We start from the raw sequence: 12,701 nt of genomic DNA, 5'->3' as shown, positions 1-12,701 counted from the left end.
TTTGGGTATAGTAGATTGTTTTGTGTCGTCCTTTTATTATTATTATTATTATTTTAATTATTCAACTTTAAAAAAATGTTTTCAATTTGTTAAAATTATTGTTTCATATGGCTCTGTTCAGTTACATTTCTCAAAGTAGGCTATTTGCTTGACATTTTAATTATTTTTACTTACTCTTTTTTTTAACATTGAAGTTGTTTTCATATATTTAAGCAATTTTAGCTGTTCCTGCTTACAAATTAGTTTTGCACAGTGCTGGTGCACTTTTTTTTTTTTACTAAAACATAACACTTTTACACTCAACTTGTAGTACAATACATATTTGTGTATATCAATTTTGTTTTCGTTTTTCTTGTGGTGATTTTTGCGAATCGCAAATAGCGGGGTTCGGGGTTCCATTGTAAATGTTTAAGTTGTAATCTTACCTTTCACCTCTAGATGGCAGACATGGCTCAGTTGCGCTTACAACCTTAGTAAGCCTAATAAATAAATAAAAAAGTGGATTTGCAATGACATGCATAACAAACATAGTCCCTAAACAATATATAAACAATTTTAATGGGCTTATTTTTTAGAGAAAAATGCACAAAATGAGTAATTGCTCTTAATGTTGCTTTGTTGTTGAACAGTAGCACGGATGAGAACGTGTGACCCCCACCCTTACATCATTCCAGTCGCCCATTCCTGTTCTGGGCGTTAAACAACTGAATAGATTTTTTTATTTGACTGTAATGAGATAAAAATCAAATCTAAATTGTTTAATCTGCATCATTTTTCAACACTATCCAACCTCTGTTTGCGGCAGAGACCACATCAGAAAAAATAACTATTTTTTTAAATCATTAAAAACACAACTCATCATTATGCTGAATACAGTTGTCGTAAATAGTCGGTGCTCTTGGCATGTTGGAAAAAAAACATCTCGGTTTCACTTGTGCTTTTCAAAATCAGTATCATCTTCATTGGCCAAGAATGTAAACACACACACAGACTATTTGTCTCTACTAGTTGGAGCTGCTTAAGTACTACAATAAACAAGTCACTACTGTATAACAAAATATATATTTAGGACATAAACTCTAAAGAACAGAGTTATGCATTAGAAAGTGTAGTGGTAAAACTGACCAATAACAGATGCAGAGTGATGAAAATATGACTACAAACGTGTCATTTGAATTCATATTACAATGTCGTCTTTGTTTAAAAAGACTCCGCTACCTTTCTAGGCTCTATTTGCACCAAAGCAATACACAGTTTACTCCTCTAGTACACTTCCCCCCCCCCCCCCCCTCTTTGGTGGTTTTTATAATATTATGCAAGTACTTGTTAAAATGCCTCCATTGTGCCAAAGCTAATAATGGATCTGTGCTGTTACTTTGCTTTTCCATGGGTACGACCGGGAGATCCGCGGGTGCCAAGCGGATCCATAAAGTGCTGTTTTTCAAACCAGTTGGGAGAACGGAGAGTCCTCCATTGGTGTTTTGTGTGTGTGCGTGCTTGTGTGTGTTGACACATATGGCACCTGTCAGAGAGGTATTCATTTAAACAATATGTTTATTATTGCGGCTGCACAGTCGAACCTGCGACATCATATGCCTTCTAGCACTTAAAATTTGGAGTTTGGCCAACATTTTAGGTCAAAATTACGCATTGATTGTCGGACAAAGGTGATGTCAGCATATCACTCGTGTGTCCTTGAGTGTATATTGTAACTACAATACTTCCTATTTTTTTCTGGTCCTTTTTCTGCCACTAGATGGCATCATTGCATTTGTAAGACATTGGTGACAGCTCAGTGCATTTTTCTTTTCATATTAAGAGCTATTGAATCTTTAACATGAACTAACGTTCTGCACATTTTAAAAATTGTAAAATACAATGTGACCCTAGTCACCACAAATATATGCATTATTATAAAATTCATTACTGTTAAATTTTGATGTGGATGTGACTGGAATTCCCCCAGTACAGGCTTTCCAAGTAAGAGGGCGGTAATTCATTGCACGTAAAAATAATAATAATTGTAACGTTAAAGGAACTTTAAATTAACTCAAAATTAACGCACTGATTTTGACACCCCTAATTTATATATATGTATTGGAAAAAATGCTGTTACTTAAGCGAAGTGAACCCCAAAAAATATGAAGACTTTAAGTTACTAATAATGCCCTCGCATTTGGGCAAGGAGAGCTGCAGTTGCCAATGCATTTATTGATTTGGACTAACTGGACTCTGAAGGAGTACTGGACTGTAATTGTAAGCCGTAACTAAAAAACTAACCGGCCAACCAGACATTAGCTCCTGATAGCACTGAATAGGCCACGCCCCTTTAAGACAAACACAGAAATATTAATGTAAGTCCAGTAATTACACTTTGAAAATTTCCATGTGAAAATATGAATTTTTCAATAAGTTAATTTGACCTTTTTTGGGTCAAATATTAAGACATTGATTTTTTTTTTAAATGGTACATAGACATTTTGTCACAGCTGTAGTAGTGTCTAGTGAGTGAATGTGTTTTGAGACGTGAGTGTTTTCATCCTTTTAGTTGTTTTCAAGCATCATTTAAACTAACAACACCCTCCCCATGTCATCTTTCTCAGCTATTTCCATGTTCAAAATTGCAAACAAACACATGTGGAACTTGCCACTGAGCGAAGGCGTCTCCATCCAACCCCTTGAAGCATCCATCATGCCAAATTATTAGTCTGCTACGACATACGCAGCGGGTGCAAAAACCACCAAATCTGTGAGGGAAAATTCTCTCTCCATCTCTGAAGGGCACATTCAATGTTCACCACCTGGGACGCGCCATTTTCCACATACCTCGGGGGCCATTTGGGAAATACCATTCGGGACAAAATGTTACACAACTGCTCAAAGACAGCATCTTATGGAAAGATTTGCCATTAGTAGTACTTAACTCATTCACGCCCAGCCATTTTCACTGAAGCAACCCCCTTCGCTCTGTTTCCGTTTTGCAACAATTAGCATTAGAATATAGCTAAGTTTCATTATTATTCACAAATCTGTTATATACTGGGGAAAATAGTTTTTTGCAACATGGCCCTTGTTGATCTCTTCTACTCTGCTGCCACCCTTTTTTTGTAGTAACTACCATTGCGTCAAGCATTCTCTTCAGTTCAGAGGCTGCATCAAAGCCTTCTGTATGCTCTAGCATAAATAAAAAAAAACGCATAAATACATCTTTGGGAGCATTGTAATCTTTCAAATAGAACGTATTTATACGTTTTTGGGAGCAAATTAGTTAATTTGTTGGAGTAGAAAACCTGGATAGATTAGCATCTGAATGCTTACATAATTACCCCCCAAAAAAACATTAATTATGTCACTTTGAGTGGTTTTTGAATTATATATATATTATTTGAATATTCTTACGTTTTTCAGTATATTCGCCACTGGAATGTGGATTAATGTACCATGCCGCCACTTCTCATGTTCCATTGTAGATAATATAATAGTCATGCGCCATATTCATGTGGCTCTTCTCTCCTCAAATTGCATCTAATTGCAGTGTTACTCTCCTTCGGCGTGTGTGCGTGCGTGTAATCTGAATCCAGTGTGTTCCATTACAGTCTTTTCATATGGTTTTTATTGGAAAGGCAAATACATCAAGCTGACATTTGACTGGTTCCATTCAGTAGCCGATCTCGCTCCCTCTCTATGTCCACAGTCTTTCAATATATGTGGCATTAAAGCTCGTAGAAGGACTGTTTCTTTTACTGCTCCTCATAAAAGCTTCAACTGCGTACATACCATACGTACGTTCCAGCCACTTTAAAATATATATATAATTATTTATTTATTTTTGCAGAAAGGAAGTTGCATTGCATCAGGGCCTTAACGCAGCCCAGATGATGGAGCTTTGCTTTTTACTGTTTCTGCACTCTTTCTCCCACTTTTGCTTGACTTTCTCGTTTATGGCTTCCTGTAGCTAACTAACCATTTTACAGTAAAATTACCTAAGATGGTTTTGGGCACAGACGGGAAGAAGTCGGTTTCATAGCTAACAACACTAAATTCAAATATTTCTTCCATGAAATTGTATTAATTTACTCCAAACAGTATATTAGCTTCATTTTGAAGTGTTTATTTTGGTTGCTATGTTTTAAAGCTGTCAAAATGAATTGAAGAGTAATCGATTATCACATTAATTCATTAATTAACTATTTTAACTTCACTCGCAGCCATTTTCACTGAAGCAACCCCCTTCGCTCCCGGCTGTTTTACTGGATTTTGACTGATTTTGCGAGGCACACAGAATATTGTGTTCTATTGCTTTAAAAAGAAAGATTAGAGTCTATTTCTATCTGTTTTCGTTTTGCAGCAATTAGTATTAGAATATAGCGAAGTTTCATCATTATTCACAAATCTGTTATGAAAAACACTGGCAAAAAGAGCTTGTTGCATCATGGCCCTGGTTGATCTCTTATACTCTGCTGCCACCTGCTGGTCGTTTTTGTAATAGCTGCCATTGCTTCAAGCCACCTCTAAATATCAGAAGCTGTCTCAAAGTTTGCTGTATGCTCTAGCATTAAAAAAAACATTAATATGTTTTTGGGAGTAAAGGACGAAGTATAGAAAAACTTTTACAAGTTTTGGGGTTTGAATGAGTAATCGTTTGGAGCAATTTTTTATTGAAAATTTGTCAAAACGATCTGATTTTAGCATCTCACCAGTAATGAATCATAATCTGTTTAAAAAAAGTTGACGAGTGCATCAATCCCCTTCTTTTTTTTTTTATCACTATACAAATACAAAATAAACAACAATCACTAGTTAAAAACAGTAATCAGGGAAAAAAATGCTTTTGTAAAACACTTTGATGCAAAATAAAAATGTATCCGATTAATCGATTGAATAATTGATTCCAAAATAATCGATGGTGACAGCACTACTATGTTTGTAGATGTTGGATTTTTTGTTTTGTTTCTTAATATTCATCCGCAGTTTGTCAAGGTACCTGTCAGTCACTGATGAGGGCAAAATGTAGGGTAATGGGTCCTGTGGTCGTGCTGGTGGTCTTGACTGACTGCGCTCTCTTCTCCTCTGAAATGTGAGTCTTGGCTCCAAGCTGCAGACTTCCTTAATAAGGAATGACATTCTTTGTCCCTGCTTCAGACATACCTGTGAAAACCGTGCTCCCCTTCTTAAAAATAAATAAATAAATCAATCAATACAAATCATGCAAGACTTAAAACTAAAACAGAGTTATAACTTATTGACACTTAAGCATAGATGTGCCGTTACAACATGAACTTTCCATGTTTAAAGAGTCCGCTAATATTTTTTAGGGGTAAATATTTTCCTCCCCAGACTTGAGTTAGCTGGAGGCAATTGCGCTGAGTTCACTGACTTGGCAGGGCCGCAGGAAATCTGAGCACCATGCAGGATCTGTCCTCCGTTGGCAGCACCCAGTGTGGGCCACTCACGACTTTGGCTGGCGTGGCATAGAATTAGTCAGACGAAAAAAATAGAATTAGTCAGACGACACAACGCAGTGGATGTTCCACAAATTCACAAAAAAACAACCGCTACAAAATAATCATTGTTTTTCGGATCATTTTTAGCTTTTGCTCGACGTCAGCATAAAGGCTCCGCAAAAGTGTGGCCTGGCTGGCAGATGTCAACATGAGGTCCTTCCAGCACAATGTGGTCACTAATTACAGCTGCTTCGAGCCCAGTTCTTCCCAAAACTCCTTAGCCTCAATTTTTGGGATCCAGCAAGACGTCCAAAACGATCACTTATGCAAATATAACCTAATAAACTCTTAGATCTTAGCTTAACATTGCCTTAAAGTAAGTGGATGCAAAGAAGTGACTTTTCGGTCTCCATTTTTTGCCACCTGTCATCCACATTTGTCTGAAGGCAAGTAGGAAAACTAACTTAATCCTGATATCTATACTTTTTGCTAGGGGTGTACGATAACACTTTTTTTTTTTAGACCGATACCAGCAAAATATGATACTGATACCAATATGACCTATATATCCAAAAGCATCTTTACTTAAAGTTCTTCCAAAAATTAACGGCAATTTTCTATGGCCATAAAAGGGCAGCCGATATCGTATCGGCACCGATACAGATACCTGGTATTAGTACTCTCCAATCCCTACTTTCTATGGGCGAGTACTAATACCAGGTATCGGTATCTATAGCCTAGAAATTAGAAAAGAAAATTGCAAATAATTGCATGTAATTGTAAGGAAAAATTTTATATTGGGATATATATGTCCTTTTTTTTTTTTAAAGGGACAGTGTGTAGACTTTTTAGATGTTCATTTGTATTCATTTCAATACGCCAAAGATACGACTGGTTATTAGGGCCATGTATAAATGTATATTTTTTAGAGGGCAGGGGCAATATTCAAAGAGAAAAAACTCGCAAATTTGAGACTTTATAAAGTGGCAAATTTGCGACTTCATGCAGTGTGCGAAAAAAACTCAGAAACTAGTACTACTCAGAAGTTTGTGAACGAATCTTCACATTAGACTATAGCTACGCTATGTGCATTTCGCGTAAGTTTCTGAGTTTTTTTCTCGCAAATCTGCCACTTTATAAACTTGCCCCACCCTCTAAAAAATATATATAAATTTATACGTGGCCCTATTACGCTGTCATACAAAAACAATACAAAATATCGATTTTTTTTAAGTATAATTTTAGATCTAGTAATTGCTAATTATTTGACACAGGTCACGCTGCGCCTTACAGGAGGCTAACATGTTTCGCCGCCATTTTTCTGCGACTCGAAGGAGAAGAACTTAGCTAACATTGGTGATAGGCTTGCAAAGTGTGGTCTCTCTGAGGCACCATAGTGCGCTTCGAACTTAGGCCGTTGTCTCATTAAAATGGTCTGTCATTGTGTTTTTGGGGTATCAAAAATGTATTAAAAACATTAGCGGTGTCTGTATGAGTGACTACTCGAGTTGAGTACTCCTACTGGAATCTGTCTGGAAAAAAAGTGGTATTGAACATTGCTACTTTCTACTTTTTATTTCATCAAAATAGGGTCATTATTCATTCCATAACAAACAGAGAGAGGTAAAGTCAACAACGGTTAAAAGCTTGATTGATTGAGATCTGGACGGAACGTGACCTGGGGAGCCTTAACGATGATGATGCAACACATTTGAAGAAGCGAGATATTTCCCATCCATGGCCTTAATTAAGTGAATTGTTTGGCGTTATCAACTCCAGGAATTATTTGTGGCGAAATTGTTTTCTTGTTCCAACCTCAACCACTAGTTTCTGGCATTTAATATTTAATTGTCATCTGAAAAATACATACAAGTACTTTATCATGAGCTAATTTATTAGCGGTGGGAATCCTTGACTGTCTCACGATTCGATTCCGATTTTTTTGGGGGGGTTCTGCGATTTGATTCAAAATATTTGATTGACAAGCTTTATGCTTCAAGTTATAGATGTGCAAATAATCGTCATGATCTTCTCCAGTCTGACTAGCTAATGCTAATTAGCGCGCTACTCGCGGCATTTTTATCCCTCAAAAGAACGGCTATTCCTACAAAACGTTGCAGGAATGTATACAGAGAAGCATGTTAACATCACTCACCGGCGTATGCTCTTCCTACGCTGCAAAAAAAAACCTAACTTTTATTGGAATAACTTGATCGTGACTTTTTCCTTCTACTCTCTAATGTGGCTACAACTTAACAGTGTATCAGAATGCGCTGAACCACACTGCCCCTCAGTGGTCAAATCGTGTACAACATGAACAGTGCTCCCAATAAAGGCACACACAAACAAGGGCAAGATAGCATAAAATAATTTAAATAAAATCGATTTTGGGACATTTAAAATTGATTCTGAATCGTACTAAATGAGATTCGATTTTTTTGGCACAGTCAGTTTCACGTTCGCAAATCTTTTTAACACATTATTGTGATAGCATAAAAGTCGAGTCAATGCTAGCAAGCTCGCGAACATGCGGCGTGTAACAGAAGAACAAATAATTTTTCGGCAAACTTGCTATCGATAGCGTAAATTGCAACACATGTTGGAGCAGTGTGACTGTTGTAAAGATTCTTTGGGACAAAAAAAAGGTCTTTCCAGGTGGCAATATTGCAATCTTCCAATGTCAACTGGCGAGCCATAGGAAAAGGAATGCAAAGCCTAAAATATCAAATTCTGATGACCTCACGCTTTCCGAATGATGTCGGAAACAAAATAGAAAAAAGTAGACTTTTATGACACTCTGTATTAATATGTAATTGGGACGGCATGTTGTAGGTACACGCAGCAGGTATTGAAATCGGCGGCTTTAATCCGCAAGCTGAAAGCCTCTCAGCACTGTCATGTTCTGTTAATGTTAATCTCAACGGGATGCCTCCGTCCCAACGGACTGACCCACTGCCTGCGACCCTGCCACGCCCGAGTTCAGTGCCTGACTTTGCACCGAAGGAGACGAGCACATGACCTCTGCCACTGAGTGTGTGTGTGTGTGTGTGTGTGTGTGCGTGTGCGTGTGCGTGTGCGTGTGCGTGTACATGACTAGGGATGAAAGAATATCCAAACATCACAATATGATAAATGTCACGATATGATAATTATCACCATATTGGGATACTGTATAAAAACTCATATTGTAAATAAACAAAACAAATATATTAGAAAAAAAAAATCACAATATTTGTTTTTGTTCTTAATAAACGCAGTGATGGAGAAATAGCCTTTCCAATGTTGTTTTGGGCTGAAGTGAGCCCCCCAAAAATTTTGGCGGCTACGTTGACACATATATAACTAACCACCATAAATTGCTAGCACTGCACAAATGGATTACAACCTCACCTTTTTACCAGATGTGCCGCTTTTAACACCGTGACATGACCATGACAATATTGAGGCAATATCCCGATATTGCCGCTATCATTACATCCCTAGTCATGACATGGCATGCTTTAGGGTTGAAATGAAAAAACGGACACATCCACAGGGATCATGGATTGAGATTGTACATAGTACAATACAGAACTGGAGAACATTTAGCAACGCATGTTTGCATATTTATCTCTAGATATGCTTGGATTTGTCACGCAAGCCTAGCTGCCCGGAAATGCTAGCTATCCGTTACATTATATTTATGTTTTTGCCACCCAATTTTGAGACTTTTGTAGTTGGAGTTCATCCCTACAGCAGATGTAGTTGGTATGAAGGAATTACAATAATAAAGAAATGACACGACGTACGATCACAACAGCCACAAGTAGGGCCCGACCGATTAATGGGCTAAATAATCGGTTGATTATTGCAATCGGCCAATTGGGCTAAATGGACGATTATTTTCCCTTTAAAACGTTAGTCGAAAACTAAAAAAAAGGCCAATAAGAATGGCATCCACTGTATATTTAAATACAAAACACACTTCGTTTTTAAAACATCGCTAGCCTAGCGCTAATCCTAAAAGCGAAGGGAGGATCCCATTCAAATGCTAACTAACTCAAATAACAAATATTCACACACAAATGCTGTGTGAACACATACCCACAGGTAAAATAACACGACGCAAAGGCATCAATTCTTCCCAACGTGTGAAAAAGAAGTTATTTTAATAGAATTCAATCACCACTTTCTTCTGCACTCACTTTAAGTGTGTACACCATGGATGCACGGCACCACTCTTGACCTCCGCCCAACCCCTGAGATTGACTCACTAAACCTTTGCAGTTCAATCGAACCCAGGTTAAGAACCACTGACGTAGCAGTCAGCCTGCTTGAACGTGTAACACTGCCACCTACAGGACTGCAGTGTAACAGCACAATAAACTTGGCGTAAGAAATCTTGCGCTATTTTCTCAGTCTTTGCGGAGGTCTGTGTGCTGAAAATGTACTAAATCAGTTCTGTCAGGGGAATCATTTAAAGTGCTTTAAAAAAAAAAGAAGAAATCTGGCTCGAAAATGTGAAGCCTGAGTTTCATTTGTCCGCTGAGACGTTTTTTGTCCGCATGACACACAGTTGTACATCCAAGGAACTGGAAAGCAGCAGCGGAGATTGAGTCATTCAAATAAGATTCAAGTGTTTTGCAAAAGGCCATATGCTGAAAAGACATTTTTGAGCACTCGCGCTGCCTCAAAATCTGCGACATCAAACAATCGAAAAGACATTGTGTCAATTGGAAACTAGTGTGTGGAAAATGCATGTGCAGCATTTGATGTCATTCCCTTCCTTCCAAATAGTCAGTCAGGATGTCACAACATTGGCCAATATCCTTACCGATGGTTATTGATTGGGTGCAAGTCCGCGGGAAGACACAGCTGTTGGCCATCAATGGGCAGCTTTGGCTTCACGTCTAAAGAAATGTTGTCATCGTTAATACCGATGATAGGAAAGCAAGCTTGCAACACGGGATCGTATTCAAATATCTTAAGAATTTCGAGAAAAGATAAATGTGCCCGAGATGTTTTATTGACTTTTGCCTTCCTCACGTTAGCAGAATTCCACAAATAGAACAGCAGCACCGTGGCTTGATATGCCAAGGACGCGAGATGTCTACTAAAGAGGGGGACATGCCGTTAAGACCGCGTGCCTGCCCGCACATGCGAGCCATCTGGCCAAGACTCGTTAATTCCAATCAGCGTTCCCGTTTGTTTGTTCTCTTTGCCCTGTTTCGGTAGGCGATGAGTCATCATGCGCGTGTTCTTTCATTCCCATCATTTCTCCTGTGGTCGCTGACTCAGTAAATTGAAAAAAGAACGGACATCTGTGTGGGATTCAGTTGGAGTTGAAAAGCAGTGCACCTGAGCAGTCGTGGTTGTCAGCTATTGGAAGGATGACTATTATTACTAGTGGCGGGTCTGTCTGGCTTAAACACAAGCCAACCATTGACCTACTGTACATTCACAACCTAAATTAATTTGGCCCATCAAATTATATTCCCTACCTGATTAATTAATCGCTCGATTATGGCCCTTAAAACATCAGCCAAACTCATCGGCCAAATGACAATTATTTATTTATGTATTTATTAATATTTGCGGATTATTTTGACCTTCATGCACTCTAACCATGTACGCCAGTTGGCCAACCCTAACTACTGAATACTACATCACAAAATGTGTTGATTAGGTCAATTTATGGATAAGTCATTCAAAACAAAACAAATATTTTTTTGTCCTTTTTTTTTATTTTTTAATTGTATTTTTTATATACAAGCAATGCTTAGGTTAAAACAATGCAAGTTGTGCAACAAATTAAACTGGATGTCATTATTTCACGCGCAACCTTAAAGTCACGGTTTGTTAAAAATAAAAAAATAAAAACACTACTAGTAATACAAACACGCATGAGAAGGATTGTTGTGCTTATAACTTCATTAACTCATTCACTGCCATTGACGGCTATAGACGTCAAAAATTCATTTGAACTATTTCTATTAGTTTAACATTTTTTCCCATTTTTGTTAACAAGAGTATGAAAACCTAGTGTTTTTTTAAATATTGTATCAGAACACATATCAAATTTGTGATTAATCGTGAAGTCATGCGATTAATTACGATTAAAAAGTAGTACTCGCCTGACACCCCTAATTTTTAATAATCTTTTCTTTAAAAAAAAAAGAAGAAGAAAAGATTATTAAAAAATTAGGGGCATCAGGCGATTAAAATTGGTAATCGTAATTATTCGCATGACTTCGCTAGTTAACTCACGGTTAATCACAAATTTTATATCTGTTCTAAAAAAAATAAAAAATTCTAGGTTTTCATACTCTTGTTAACAAAAATGGAAAAAACTCAATAGAAATAGTTCGGAGGAATTTTTGACATCTATAGCTGTCAATGGCAGTGAATGAGTTAATTAAAGTGGAAGTCAACCTTAAATATTTCTTGACAAGAATATGTTATATGTGACCTCACTTCACACAATCATTCTGATTAATATTACATTTGTGGAATATGAATTATGAAACAAAATCCAGCTGTTTTCATCCATCTCAGGCGGCAGCCATTTTGCCACTTGCTGTCGGCTGAAAATGACATCAATGTTGCTCATGGCTCAGAACAACCAATCACAGCTCAGCTTCAGAGAACAGTTGAGCTGTGATTGGTCGTTGCCTGAGCCCTGGACAGCATGATGTCATCTTCAGTTGACGGCAAGTGGCAAAATGGCCGCTTAACTCATATTCCACTAACACGGTCTATTATTGTCTTCAATTAGTTGCGTTTCTCGTAGAGTAAAATGGTAAATGGTCTTTTGTGAATGGGGATGTTAATTTTTTTTTTGTCCAATCAGGTTTCAGAGCCTGCCCAGCGCCTTTAAAATAAGTACTTCTGGCCGACATAATTTAACTATATTAGCAATGGAACAATTTGACAGTACATTTTCCATTTCACCTTTAAGATGCAGTATATACCGTACATCTGACTGAATCCATTTTGTACGTCACACGGCAGCATATTGCCGTTTATTTGAGGTTTCTACCCTTATCTTTGTCGTTATGTGTGCACAAAGCCACACAAATATGCAGCCACGCATTCTGTCTTTCGAAGATTGTGCTAAAATAAGAGAATGCATCGCAGACTCATGTCGTCACTAGCATTCCTTTATTTTCCCCGATAATGAAACAGACCTGCGGCGGTATCTAAAGCGCTGACTTTGACACATACATCTCAGAAAGAAAGGGGGCTAAACTGGCTTTATCAAGTGAAATATGTTTTTTT

At 37.6% G+C, this 12,701-nt stretch overlaps 1 protein-coding gene across 3 annotated transcripts in view; it reads left to right on the top strand.

Annotated features, from left to right (window-relative positions):
- LOC147158399 (inactive serine protease 35-like) overlaps nt 1-12,701 on the top strand; it is a 63,502-nt gene that overhangs the window by 5,753 nt on the left and 45,048 nt on the right. The window lies entirely within an intron of this gene.

The sequence above is a fragment of the Leptonotus elevatus genome, chromosome 18 (genome assembly GCF_054856555.1).
Source record: "Leptonotus elevatus isolate MCC_2025b chromosome 18, RoL_Lele_1.0, whole genome shotgun sequence".
NCBI classification, from domain to species: Eukaryota; Metazoa; Chordata; class Actinopteri; order Syngnathiformes; family Syngnathidae; genus Leptonotus; species Leptonotus elevatus.
The sequence above is the reverse complement of the archived record's forward strand: the minus strand, read 5'-3'. Positions and strand labels throughout refer to the sequence as shown.